The sequence below is a fragment of the Parasteatoda tepidariorum genome, chromosome 12 (assembly GCF_982258835.1).
Source record: "Parasteatoda tepidariorum strain Cologne lab strain chromosome 12, Ptep-v5.0, whole genome shotgun sequence".
NCBI lineage: Eukaryota > Metazoa > Arthropoda > Arachnida > Araneae > Theridiidae > Parasteatoda > Parasteatoda tepidariorum.
Genome location: NC_141766.1, coordinates 61923541 through 61938193, shown reverse-complemented (window position 1 = coordinate 61938193; position 14653 = coordinate 61923541). Strand labels below are relative to the sequence as shown.

The 14653-nt window shown below is 30.2% G+C and overlaps 1 long non-coding RNA gene across 6 annotated transcripts in view; it reads right to left on the bottom strand.

The window, feature by feature from the left end:
- The window catches only part of LOC107447505 (uncharacterized), a 290115-nt gene that overhangs the window by 196039 nt on the left and 79423 nt on the right, over nt 1–14653 (bottom strand). For all 6 annotated transcript variants that reach the window (XR_001584536.4, XR_001584537.4, XR_001584538.4 and 3 more), the window contains exon 2: nt 1439–1515. This is a non-coding gene — a long non-coding RNA (uncharacterized LOC107447505). The remainder of the gene's footprint in view (nt 1–1438; nt 1516–14653) is intronic.

Sequence of the window (14653 nt, the reverse complement as noted above, 5' to 3'; positions counted from 1 at the left end):
GTTATTTCTAAATCTGTGTAATTGTTAACCACGGCCGGGCATGTCATTTAGGAATCGCATTGTTGTGGAAAGATGATTACAATAAAACGTGAATTATATGGAAGACGACAGGTAAAAATGAGAATACTATCTACCTGCAACGTTAATACTATGTAATTCAAAGCGAATAAAAAATAAAACGTGGTAAATGTACTGAGAACAAAATCACAACTCTTCATCCTTTAGAACGTTGAATTTAAGAGGAAATTATCTGTCGAACACAATGCAAAATAAAGAAAATCATAATAAGAAACGGGTTTAAAGAGCTGAGATTACAGTCTTTGACAAATTATAATATGCTTAATAAATAGGGAGTTTGCAAAATACCACCCATGCAATATAAATTAATATTCCTTTTTGTAACAAAATCAATTTGTACTTTATACAGGGTTCAGCAAATATATAATAGGGATAGTAAATTTGCGTTCATGCTTGTCGGAATTTCCTTTAACCCTTTACGGTGCAGCGAAACCAGCCTGGCAACACTAATTCAATCAATTTTGTAAGCCACTAGAAATGAAGAACTAATTGCTCTAGCAACCACTACTCTTTAGAAAAAAGTATGTTGCTTCACTTATTGTTAATGTCCTGTCTGATTATAATTTTTAATCGAAATTTGTTGTTCCGGAAAAAGGATAAGATACCATTTTAAAACTTACATTTATCTTCTTTATTTCCAATTCAGCATTAAACAAAAATTCTTGCACTTTTTTCATAGCAGGTCGAATCTCCCAATTTCGTCGGGAGATATTCGTAGTATTTTTAAAGTAGCAAAATGTATAGTTTCAGATTTTTTTTATTTTGATTTGGCAAAAGGAAAGTATAATGATTTTGACAACTACTACACGTAAATAATTATAAATAATACGTGACTTTCTAAGCAATATTCCTTCAAAATATTGAGCATTCGAAAAATAAATAATTTCTGATTACAACTGTCAACTCAATCGTTATCTTATTACCAATTCACAGAATCAGTAAGCGTAAAAAGTGGCAACTAAGCTTTTTTAAGCCCACTAACTTCTTAAACGGAAAAAAAATTGGTAGATATAAATAATTTAAAACAAAACAATTTTCTGAATTTTACTACCTTTTTAATAAAAAATTTTGAAATCAGAGCAACCCTGTAATGCAAGTAAATCAGAATAATTAACTTCTAATTCTAATTACCACTTTTAATTTTGAAAAAATTGTCCTGATTTATTAGTTTTTGACGAGCTGTATAAAAGTAGTTTTACTTTTCGATGTATAAAATTTATGCATTGACATTAAGCAAATACAGTAAATATAATAATATATGCAGAATTCTATGCGCTGCAAAACTCAAGGTTAAGAAAAAAAGTTTTGTTGATGTGAAATTTTAAAAAATATAACACATATTTTAAAACTTGTTACATACCTAGAGTGCATCCTCACCGGATTTTTCTTTTTGCATACATTTTCATTGAAATATCCATTAAAATACAATCGTTTCCACTGAAACAAAAATTATTATCTTACAATAAACGATATATCATAAATAAATAAAGTACTTGTATCATTCTAAAATAACTAGTATCACAATGTTTCTAATAATATTAATTTGGAACGATAAAGCTGTTAGTTTTCAAATATTCGTGTAGAAATCTCACTGCCAGTTTCCTTTAGAACTCTGGTCTATTAGGGATATTTTATTTGAGATTCTCAACAACGATAGACACCTTTTATTTGAATTTAATCCTAAAATTTTTAATATTAAATCACTACAATAAAAGTTAATTAAAATAAAATAAAAAATAAAGGTGAGTGTTCTTACTTAGGCATGGAAGAGGTTTATAATCTGCTTACTTTTGCTGAGAAGAGGGCAAACAAGAGCATCCTTGAGATGCTTAACAGGGCGTCCAGTGGGTCCTCAAAATTATTATAGGGGCTTATAATTCTTCGTCATGAAATGCATTTCATGCTTTTAAAAAGTTAACACGAAACATTCCTGATCACCATAAGTTGCTGAATTTACATAGAAAAAATGTGAGTTAAAAAAAATGAAGTATCACTTCAATGGCGTTTGGAAACAATCACTTTTGTGCTGTCCCTTGCTTTAAAAACTATCATACAATGACTAGTATTATTTAAGTTTTTTCATTCGCCCGAGACAACTCGGGATAGTGAACTGATTGTAAATTAAATGTTTTTTTTTTTCACAAAACAAAAATGATAATAAGTTTTCAACTTTAAACTTGTGTATACGTTTTGTTTTAGTTCCTTGTGTATATTATTGAAATAAAAATATATGCTGATATTTTGCATTCCCCTCCCCCCCCAAAAAAAAATGGCAAGGGAAAGGGTTAAGCACCCGGATAAATTTTGTGATGGTGAGATAGTAATAAACTCAGGTGAAAAATTTTAGCATTTAAGTGGCTGCTGTACACGATGAACTTCCACAATTCTGATGATTAATTAATTACCACTATAGCAATTTGGACGGACCATTAGATGCTTTCAATTCAAGTAGCGAAGCAAACAAGTTCATTGCATGATTTATTATCATTCATAATATAGCATACAATTTTATATTCAAAGCATTTTATTTGATTTTTGAACGTGACTTAATTTTAAAAAACGCTGTCTCTTTATTCGAAATCAAATTCTTTGGTTAATTAAAATTGAGTATTTTTTTTTCAATATATTCTTTTTATCAAGAATTCAGTTTTTTCCATAAAGAATTTTATGCTTAGTATGCTTAAACGAGACTAGAAAAATAAGACAAAACAAGAAAAAACTATTAAATCAAATCAAAGATGCTCCGGACAGCGGATAAATATTTTTGAGTCGTTTTTAATGTATAATTCTTGGTTTAGTAAATTCTATTTGTTTAGGATTTTTATACACTTCTAAATAATTCAAAGGCCCCTTTATTACAGATAAGTCGTGCTCAGCTTTTCAAAAAGTTTGCAAAATTAATAAAAAATCTGCAAACTTTAGTTTGTAGTTCTCTACCATTTTAAATGTTTTGTCGAATCTGGAGCAGTTGGTATCACAGGAGAAAATATCTATTTTTTATTTATTTATTTATTTAAATTTGTTTATTTAACTTTATTTATTTTCATTTATTTATTTAAATTTGTTTATTTAACTTTATTTATTTTCATTTATTTATTTAAATTTGTTTATTTAACTTTATTTATTTTCATTTATTTATTTATTTAAAATTATTTATTTTTATTCAATATTTTTAAATAAATTGAGTCACAAATATCGAAATCTATATACAGGATACGGAATTTTGGAAAAACAGAAAATTAGATTATGGCTATTTGAAACCACTTTAAATTCAGCAAAATTTTTGGGAAAGTATATGGTATTTAATGGAATTTTATTGAAATTAAGTTTGTAGGAATGCTAAAAGTGAGTGAAAATAAGATAGAGAAAGTTGCCCAATTAAGTGCTATGGGCGACAGTTCCTTCAGATACTCATATATAATTCATGTAGCGAAACAAGCACGTTCCCTTGCAGCAGTTCATGGGAAGTACTTTTGGCAAGAGGCCAACTTTTCTGAATACTGTAAATTTGCATAAAGGGAAGAGTTGTCGGGAAAAGGAAACCACAAGAGGGGGAAACTAAAGTTATGCAAGTTGTTATCTTCTATTAATATTCTCTTACAATTCTCTACCTCACTTTGGAATAAGAATTTTCAAATTTTACTTCACGACTTAGTTGTAGATACGTTAGTAAACTGAACTTTTGAAAAATACAGTTGAGTAAAGTTTTGTTTAGAATTTTAAATTTAAAAAGCAAAATATAAATTACTTCAGCAAATCAATGCTTAAATTATTGCTGGTAACGCTTTCATCCATTATAGCCGTTTCAAGATGGACTTCCTTTTTTTTTCCCAAGCGCATAAAAGTTGATAGCATAATTACTACATTCTTATTTTTGGTTTTGCCGAGCAAAACATGCCTACGTTCTATGATCTATTTAATAATGCGAAGCTACCAAATTTTAATTTTATATTAATGGAATTTTGATTTTATTTTAAATTTAGGTGGTAGATAGCAAGGGGAAATGCGCACTTAATTTAAACAATAATAAGCTACCACTCTTTTTATAAGACCATTACCTCCTACATAAAAAAGCCTCCACTCGGATCTACATATCATACCTGCCAACAATTCCGCGTTTTCCGGAAGATTTTATTTTCATGTTTAAAGTGGTAGCAATGCACAGGTTATTCTAATTAACTTTTTGAATTATAATGATAATTACAAATGAGTTTGACCACCACTACATATAAATAATTATAATGAATATATCAAACCATAATAATCCTTGAACAAGCGAATTTCAACGGGATCAAAATATAAATATATTTTTGAGTCAGATTGTTTTTCGTTTATTGTTTTACAACCACTCTGAAAATCCATTCTCGGAAAGTGTGAAAGTTGGCAGGTATGACATATATTTACTTAACACGTTCACGGCGGGTCACGCTAGATTGTCTCATCTTGGCAGCGCACCGGAGTAAAAACTGGTAAAAATAAATTTCATTTTTTAGTTTTTTTCCGGGAATAATAAAAATCCATAACTACCAATTATTTTTAACGGATGCAATTTTTATATTGAATTGCTTCTTAGCCGTGATAAATTTCCTTACAGTGAATTGTTATTGTTGAGAATAGATTAACTCCTCCCGAATATTATCTAATATTGAAATAGTTCTTCTACCAGTATTTTCTCTTTTCCCGTACCAGTATTTTCACTTTTCCCGGCGTGAACGTGTTAAGAAAAAAGGAAATAAAAAAAATTATATTAATATTACTACCACTTTTTAATTTTTGCTAGGTGTGAAAGAACCCTGTAATACACCCAGTAAAATTTTTGCGAAAGTTAATGAAAAATATTTTTTTTTTTTTTAGTAAATTGTAAGGAGCGTTAAGAAAATTGTTGGATGCCTACACTTCATCTATTCCTAAAGAAATTATTTGCGTAAGAGGGGAGTCATTAGCCTTTTGCACTCTGCCTCTGAAGAGCCACTAACTATCACTACTCTAAAATTTAAATTTTTATAATTTAATAATTAGTAACCATGTTATTTTAAAAATTTTAAAAACCATATAAAAATACTGTATTATGTATTTAAAGTAATTTAGTGCTTGACATGGCTGAAAGCCCTTATATAGCAAGACGGAAAAGAACAAAGACTGGTGCGAAAATCATTTCATTCTAGCATTTTTTTCGAGAAAAATAAAATATCTGTAACTATCAAGATTTCTTTTATAATTTCAGCATATATAAAACTGCTTCTTTTCTAAGATGAAGGCATAAAAGCAACTCCATTGCCTGCTTACCTCATTGCTCAACCAAAACTGTTCAAAAATTCCAGATGAATGGGATAGGGGGCGCTTCGCGGCCCAGGTGCCCAGTAAAATCTAAACACTAGGACTCTAAGATGAAGTGGATATTGTTGAGTAGTTTTAAAAAAGAATAAGTAAACTCCTCCCCAAAACTAGCTATAACTGAAATGGTTTTACTACCAGCCTTTCTTCTTTTTCGTCTCACTTTCACCCTTGGTGCTTGTAGTAGTTCAAACAGCATTTTAAAGTACTAGGAGTACAAAGGTATTAATGAGCATTATTGCCAACTCAGTTCAAGGTGTTTTTAACAACACTTTATGGAAATGATTGATTGAAGGATAAAAATTGGTTATTTAAATTGATTTCTCAATAATTGAAACATGAATGTCCCGAAATCGGACATATTTTATAAAAAGAAACCTTTTTTTTAAATTTTTATCAAGACAGAAGGAGGAAAAATTATATCATTATTATCATTTATCTAATGGATGTTAAGTATTGTGGTGACTATGATTCATTTATAACATTGGAAAGGAAACTTTTTACTGCTTTTATACCATTAATTGATCTTTCCTAATTCGGATGTGGGGATTTCAAATCTGAAATTAATTTTGATCCTAAAACTTCAGATTTTTTTTTTTAAATAAAATTTTTAGTCTATTTTTAATGAAATAAACAAGTTTAAAAATGTTTATATATCAAGGGGTCGAGTAAATGTTGAGACAAACTTTTAGGTGTGTTAGAATACATCATGGATTGAAATTGCACAGTAATCGATGCCCCGAAATCTCGTCATACGCAGCTAGAGGCACTTTTCTATTATGACCTGTTTAAAAGTACACGAAAGAGTTCACAATAGGGAAGTGCTCCAAGTGGCGTATAACGACATGTCTGGGGCTGGGTTCCTAGGCAATTTTAATCCAAATGTGCCTTTACTCCCCTAGAACAACATTTAAGTTATAAATAACGTTTTTAAAGTTGTACATTTCCACAAAAAATAAACTTGAATGACTTAAAAAAACTGCAGCTTGCAGTGAGAACCCGATTCCAGATTTAAAATCAGTGATACGAAGATATATGAGATCTGTTAAACATCCTATGCAACAGAAAATCAAAAGAAAATAAATTGTATGCAATGTAATTTTAAAATCTATAATTAGATCGAAAATCTAGATACATTTTTTATACTACAGTCATAGCTGAACGGAAGGAATATAAATTTGATGCAAACGCAAGTTATTTGTTGCAGAATTTTTCAAGAATTTGCAGCGGATATTTTTGAGCACTTGCTGCAGGTTTTTTCGAAGATTTGCAACAGACATTCCTTAATGACAGAACCAACATTAAAATGTCAAGTAAATTTTTGTTACAAACTAAAATGCATTTTATAATTGGTTTTGCTAAGCTTCTCAAAAATAAGCTTATAGAGAATGAAAAAAACTCTATGATATGAGTAATTGTATATAAGCGTGTGCTGAAAGTTAATCTAATCCAGATTTTTTTCTTCTTACATTTTGTAACCACTAATCTTCACCAACCTAAACTCATGGTGAAAACAATTTTGTTTCAAATGTCTATGCGATCAGTCTTTGGGTTAACCGCGGTAGATGACACTAACAACTACGGTTTTGTCCATTTTGAACAGGTATTTAAGTTATTAGTTTCACTATAAAAACGTACCCTTAATTGGGTATCCTCAATTAATGATCTGAATTGACAGCTTGATACTAGTTGTCACTCCACAATTTTTGTTTTCGAAAAACCCTCAGGAACTCTCTAATTATCTTACAGAAACTGGGGTTTAAATAGATTAAGATTATTGTATGCTTTAAAAATGATACATAATTACACAAGGTACTTAGATAAGAATTATTTAAAAGATACCTATTGTGTCTAAAGCAGATAATTAAACTGAAGGCTCTAAAATACACACTAAAATTATTGTAATTTAGGGTTTTATCGTGTAATTTTTTCAATCTACACAACATTTAGAAAAATATTTTAGTAGCTTGAATCATAGAGTTAATTAAAATTGTTCTGGAATATTTCTCGATGAGTGATGTTAATTAAAATTGTTCAGTAATATTCCAAATTGAAACTATTTTATAATTTAGGGCCAAATATGTAACAATTAGAAGTAAATAATAGGTCAATTAAATAAAAGCGAAGAAGTGATGGTAAATTTATGATTCATGGTAATTATAATTTCTCGTTTTAAATACCACTCCCATTTAAATAAAATCTTGTTATTAAATTTTTGAAACAATATTATACAGTGTATAGCTGTTCAAGTTTGTGCAACAATAATTTACAAAATTAAAAACAGTCGCAAGGGAGGATAGGATGCAGACATTACTTCACGATGACAGCTCAGTGCCATAGCGCGGCCATAATTCTCCATAACTATTATTTTACTTTTCTATATTTGTTTTAATTTATTTGTTTTAATTTATGTGTTTGCATTTTTAGGATCTATTATACTAACGTTGCTAAGTTAGTATTAATTGACATACTATTATATGAGAACATTGCACAATTTTTACGGAAAAGAATTACAATTTATTGAAAAAGTATTAAAATTAATATATTACATTGAGACAATTTATTTTAAGTATGAAAGCGATTTTTCATAATATATTAAGAAAAAAACAAGTTTTTTATCTTTGTTCTAACCAAGTCAAAAAAACTCAATCTAAAGAATTTATTTTAGTCTCTAAAATAGTGTACATAAATACTACGCTTTTAGTATGATTAAAACCATTGTTTCCTCTTTAATTAAAAACGAAATGCTAAGAGTACGAAATAATAAAATACTTAGGTCAGGAAATCCTACTCGTTCTCCCTATTATACTCATGTACTGTTTTTCTTTATGTATTAAAAAACTAGTTTTTTTTTCTTATGTCCTACAAAAATAAAATCTTTTAGTATTTTTTCCAAGAATCTGAGAAAGTTGAAGAATAAGGGAATGAAGAAATATGAGAAATATAATTTTTGTAAGAGGCGGAGAAAATGGAGGGAGTGGAGATGGGCATAAAACGATAGCGTTCCTATGATAACTTAAAGGATCGTAGCATTCATTTTTCACTCTTGAGTAGGGTTCCCAGCATTTCGAGAATGCGTTTTTCTTTCTCTCTTTAATGCAAGCATTCTTCTTTTCTACATCATCTATTTTCATACTTCTAAGATTTGAAAGAGGAAATGCAGCAGGATCAAAGTTTGACACAAACCTTTCTCATCATTTATTTTACGTTTTCTTAAGGGGGATGTGCAAAATGCTTGTTCAAAGATTTCAAAAGTATGAGGCTTCACTCTTAACACATTTAATACACTCATGTTCGGTATTATTACAGTAACTCCTTTAACGGCCCTAATCGAATTGTACATTCATATAATTGCTGTCCCCCAGTGGACTAGCAGATTACCGGAGTCAAGCATCACTGGTTGCGGTCAGTGTGCGTGTGGGTGACCACTTTGATCAGCTTGCGATGTGACAGAGGGGGTAAGGTTTCAGCCCTTGCTAAACTGTTCTAAAGGTCGATTTCGCTCGCAGGTCGTCGAACTGTCAAAATGGGATGCCTTCCCCTATGATCAAAATTGTAATGGCATGTCTTCGGATCCTCCCCAGACCGTCGCCAATAGCCCATTGTGCAGCTTTAGTGCGACGTAAATAAACTACAACAACAGCATCAAAACAAATATATGTTATAATTAAGACTATACTCATATAATATGCTCATATAATTTCTGAAGTGATGTTACTTTTCTGGTGCTTTTTTCCAGGTTGTTTCCGGTGCTCTTGTTACCATTTACAATTTTACGCTGAGTGAAACTTCGATGTAATGTCGAGTATAGTTCAAACATTGCACTAAACATTGTACGGAGTTTAGTACAAACATTGAAGTATACCTTAGATTAAGGAAGTATTTTCAGTGCTCATGGTTTTTTTGCATATATTGAAGTAGATATATAGTATATACATCATGAAACTCACTACTATGCCATAGCTTATACCACGTTTACGAGCACTCAATGTAGCAGTGCGTAGCTCTAATGAAATATGAATGGCTCAAGAAGCTTATCTAAAAAGCGGTGGGATCACGTATTTTGAATCTGCAAACTATAATTATGTTAGAAAATACATTGAATACCAAAATATATTTTTAAAACTTGTATATCAGTGATTCCTCTCACTCGAATATTTTTTTACTGCAAAGCATATGATTGACCTTTTTTCACAAGCTTTCCAAATCTTCTATATTTAAAATGCTTTTTAACAATATTTTTATTTATTAAGAAAATAATTTGTCATCAATCTGATATTTATGTCACTGCAATAAGTTACAGAGTTTCTTTAATAACTAATAGTCTGAAATCTGAAGATCAATAAGAATAGCATAACTTCCTAAGAATTTTTAATGTTTTCAAAAAGAAAAGAATTCCAAAGCTTCAGTATTTAAAAAGCGTTTCCACAATATTTTTTTAATGAGAATTCTCATTCTAAATATAAATCATTTTGATTTATAGAGAAGATAATTAGTCATTAGTCTAATATTTGTATCACTGCAATAAGTTACATAGTTTCTTTAATAATTAATAGACTGAAATCTGAAGACCAATAAAATTAGCATAACTTTCTAATAATTTTTCGTGTTTTGTTCTTTCTCACGAAATAAGATGGATTACGACAAGTATTGTCGGAAGGATTCTATTTTGTTCGACCAGATGAACAAAATCCATCTCAGGCAAAAGGAACGGTAGTCAAAGTAAAATCACGTGATCGAATCCATTAATTTCTAGTTGTTAAATTCTCCCTCTTCTTATTAACTTAAAATCTAGCTCGGAATGCAAATTGTCTAAGAACACGCGACTTCTTCGAACAATACTCAAGATTATTTTATGCAATAACTGATTTTAATGCATAAGGACATACAGTTGTTTCGAATGTTTGGTACAGGAGATATAGCGACTCTTAATGTACTATGAATATCTCACAACGGTTTTTCTTGTACGAGGAAGGACTTCTCCATGCTTCAATACTGATGGAGCATATTCAATTACCTAAGCGAATCGAGATTTATGTTCAACAAAATTTCTTTTTACTAACCTAATTTTATAAAATCATTTTTGGAAACAGGAAATTAAATTATGGAAAATGTACACAATATCAAACATTTATATCTGTACCCCCCATAACATATCCATTAAGAACATGTTTTGCAGGAAATGAACAGAACAATTTTCTTCAACTGCATTAACCTTTTTGGAACAGGCAGTAGCATAAATGTGGGTATAGCTCTTATTTTGCTTTCACTTTAATTAATGTTAGTCTAATCACGTATCCAATCAATGTTGGTTCGAACTCGCCTCCGAATGAGAAGACCCAGGTTCGAATCCAAGCTTGATACCAATTCTTCCCCCAGTTTGCATTGACCACAGTGCTGAAGCAAAAATATCCTCAATGGTAAACGTATTATGGACAGGAATCCCCTTGCCGTCGGGGGAACCATGGGAGGTTTTCCTTTCAATGTCACACAAACGTGGGTTAGTTCCATCAAAATGTCCTCCTTTAAGGCTAGTTTATCCACTTTTGCGAGGAGTTTGGTTCATAATTATAAGACTACGGAGTTGAACATTAATAGCTATAAACTCAGAATTTGATTTGTTATAAATACTCGTTATAAAATAAAATAACACAGATGCCAACTTGCTCCCGACAGCGGATAAATATTTTCGAGTGCTGGTTTTTTTATAAATGATTCTTGGTTCAGTAAATTATAGGGCTCACGACTACTTCGAAATAATAAAAAGAAGATAAATCACTTTGTTACAGTTAAGAGAGTCTTTTAATTTCTAAAATATGTTGTTGAAACTGGAGGAGTTCTAAAATAAGATGCTGGTTTAAACGGTATAATATTTATATTTAGCTTAGTAAGGGTGAATTAAATATATCAAACTATTATTACTTCACCTACAAATAAATTTTTCAAGAAATAGTTTGGCCATCAGTCTTATCGTTTACCCTGATTGAGACCATTTCATGCCAGCACGTATACATGACAGTCGTTGCGAAAGGGTTAATTATGGGTTAAGTCGACATGCAAATTTTATTTATAACTCATTGATGTAACGTTGTCACATGGAATTAAACTTACATTTAGAGAAAAAATTTCAAGTCGTAGCATAGGAGCGTATTTTTTTAAACTGTTATCCATAAAACCGATAGAATTTCAACCAATCAATTGATTTTTTACTCTAGGTGACTACAACTAACTAACTAATCAAGTTTTTCAGAGTACCTATCCATGTATGGATATCTGCTCTTTCATCTAAATTGAATAATATGTGGTGGAAGGGAAGGTGACTACAACCATGCCTGAAAGTCCTTATATAGCAAGACGGAAAAGAGAAAAAACTGGTACGAAAGACATTTCATTTCAGCATTTTTTTCGAACAAAAATAAAATATCTGTAACTATCAAGATTTCTTTTATAATTTTAGCATATATATAAAACTGCTTCTTTTCCAAGATAGAGTTACCAAATTGTCACAAAAACAAAATACTCACTGTATAACTGTATAATTTTCACTGTCACTGTATAATTTTCATGATGTATGGGGTAGGGGCCACTGCGTGGCCTAGGTACCCAATTTGAGTTAAATAAAAACAAAGCAAAAGATAGAGTAGATATTGTTGAATAGTTTAAAAAAAGATAGGTAATCTCCTCCCAAAAACTAGCTATAACTGAAATGGTTTTACTACCAGCCTTTCCTCTTTTCCGTCTCGCTTTCAACTCTGACTACAACCGAGAAAATTCAAAAAGTGACCTAAAACTATTTAAAAACATCTAACGAGGTCTTTGTACATTAAACGATTTAACAACACTTTTAGGAATTAAGTTAGAGTGTTTTGATCTTATTGATCCCATTTATCTGGAATTTGAGCTCTGTTTTGTTTGAGGCAAGCAGACAGTGGAGTAAATTAAGTTAGAATCTTTAGTTTTCAAATATGTCTTGGTAGATAGAATTTAGTAAAATCAATTTTTATTGCATAACTGGTGACATTCAGTATTTTTGAAATGCTGCTTATAATGTCGCTAATAAAGCAGTTTACCTAGTTTAAACTACAATATACGTAACAAAAAGCAATGAAATATTTTTAATTTATTAACTAATTACAAAGAGTATTCAATAAATGAAAAATAAGTAATAGTTTTATTTAGCAGATAGGGTATTCTTTATTTGTTCATTGGTTAGAACATCGTGCATAGAATATCTTAAAGAACATCCATTTCAGGTAATTATGCAATATGCGACTTATCTAAAGACAAAGATATTTCCGATTGAATGAGCCAAGCAGAAATTAGACAAAAGCCAAAGGATAAGATGTTTCGAAATTCTTATAATCTTTAATAATCAGATCTTCAAGAAGTCTTCAAAATCGATGCTGTTTCAAATCTCGAAAAATGGGCAGGGCTGTTGTTGTAGGATATATAAAATAATTAATCATTTTTTGTAAGTGGCTTTTCGCTTCAAAAGGACTTACTTTAGCGACCGGTATCTTGTTTTTTTGTTTTTCAATGTTCTTTTTTTTTCCCTTCACTAATTTGTGTCGTCATTATGTGACCTTGAGGGTTGAGAATAATCAACATTCTTAAAAGAGCAGACTTTTTCAGTTATCATGATAGTCGTTTTCATGAGTAACTCAACTTTGCCGGATCGAGCTGCCAACTAAAGAAGAAAACGTGTCTCAGTTTAATTTATTTTGTTTTATACTTTCTTTTTTTAATCCCAATCATTTGCGTGACTTTTCAACTATAAGGCAAAGTTTTAGATAAGGTCTCGTGCTTCGTATATCGCAAAAGATATTTGACCTTTTCTTCTTCAATTTTTCTTTCTTATTAGATGAAATGAAAATTATGGGATTAAAAGAGTGTATCAAAAATGTAAAGCCTCTTTTTATTCATTAATTGTTCCCTTAAGACATGGACAGCTCCCAGTAATTATAGGTCTCAACTCTTACTTTCAAAATCTACGTATGATTTCATCTGAAAAAGGAACAATGCTTAACTATTACAGAGGTCAAAGTGCATTGTTTAAAAAAAACTGTAATAGTAGTATTTTTTTAAATTTTTTTTTTTGAAATGAAAACACACTTGTCCCAAATATAAAAAACTCGTTTTTTGTTTTTATTTTCAAAACAAAATTCAGAAAATAATATTAATAAAAAAATAATGAAAATTATTTCATTTACTCACAACTACTACTTATTTATTAGATCATGTTATATATTAATTTAAATTCTTTCAAGAATCAAATCAAATGGATTTATGATTCAAGTATGTAAGAGCTGCAATAGGGTTCTCGATTTTTTTAACTATTGCACTAATAAACTACGGAAACATGATAAGGAGAAAATGAATAGTTTAAGCACTCTATTTGGATGTTGGAAATGAAACAAACTTTCTTTCATATTTTTACAAGTTCTGGCAAAATAAGGCATAATGATCGATCTCATTACTGCTACGAGCCATTTAACTGTTACCGACATAGAAAACTTCAGGCAAATAAAGTAGAGAAAAATCAAATTAGTAATTGTTATCATAGTTACTGGACTATTAGACAGATGCTTTAACTGGGCACCTAAGGCCGCAAATCCCTCTTCCATTATTACGATTGTTTCTTTAAGGTGAGGTCATGAAGTTATTTTAATAATGCGATTTTTATATATTAGTATTTAGTAAATACGTTATTTACCGATTGCTATCAAGTACTCTCCAACTATTGAAGGATATATATATATATATATATATATATTTTGGTTTTAGTTCGTTATCACTAGAAAAATGGAATTGTTCCGCAAAAATCTTTTCCACCAATTTAACCGTTTGTCTTGGCAATTACTGTAAATATCTCTGTTCAAGTTTGTATTTTCTCTAATCATGGTAATATTATTGTAAGGCTACCACAACGACTGCTTATATTCAAAATGTTTTTAACTCATTTTTGTAATTTCATGATGAACGGGATAAGGCAGCTGCGCGGCCCAGGTGCCCAGTTGTTTTTAAATAAAGAAGAATAAAGAACCGATTGTCTCTCTGACATTTGATATATCTCTTTAAATTATTTATGTGTAGTGGTTGACAAAATTCTTTGAGTTTGATTTTATTAAAATGTCAATACACTACCTTTGCTGTTGCCAGAGATGCCAACTTGCTCCGGACAGCAAATATATATTTTAAAGTGGTAGTTTATCAATTGTGATTCTTGGTTTAATAAATTCAA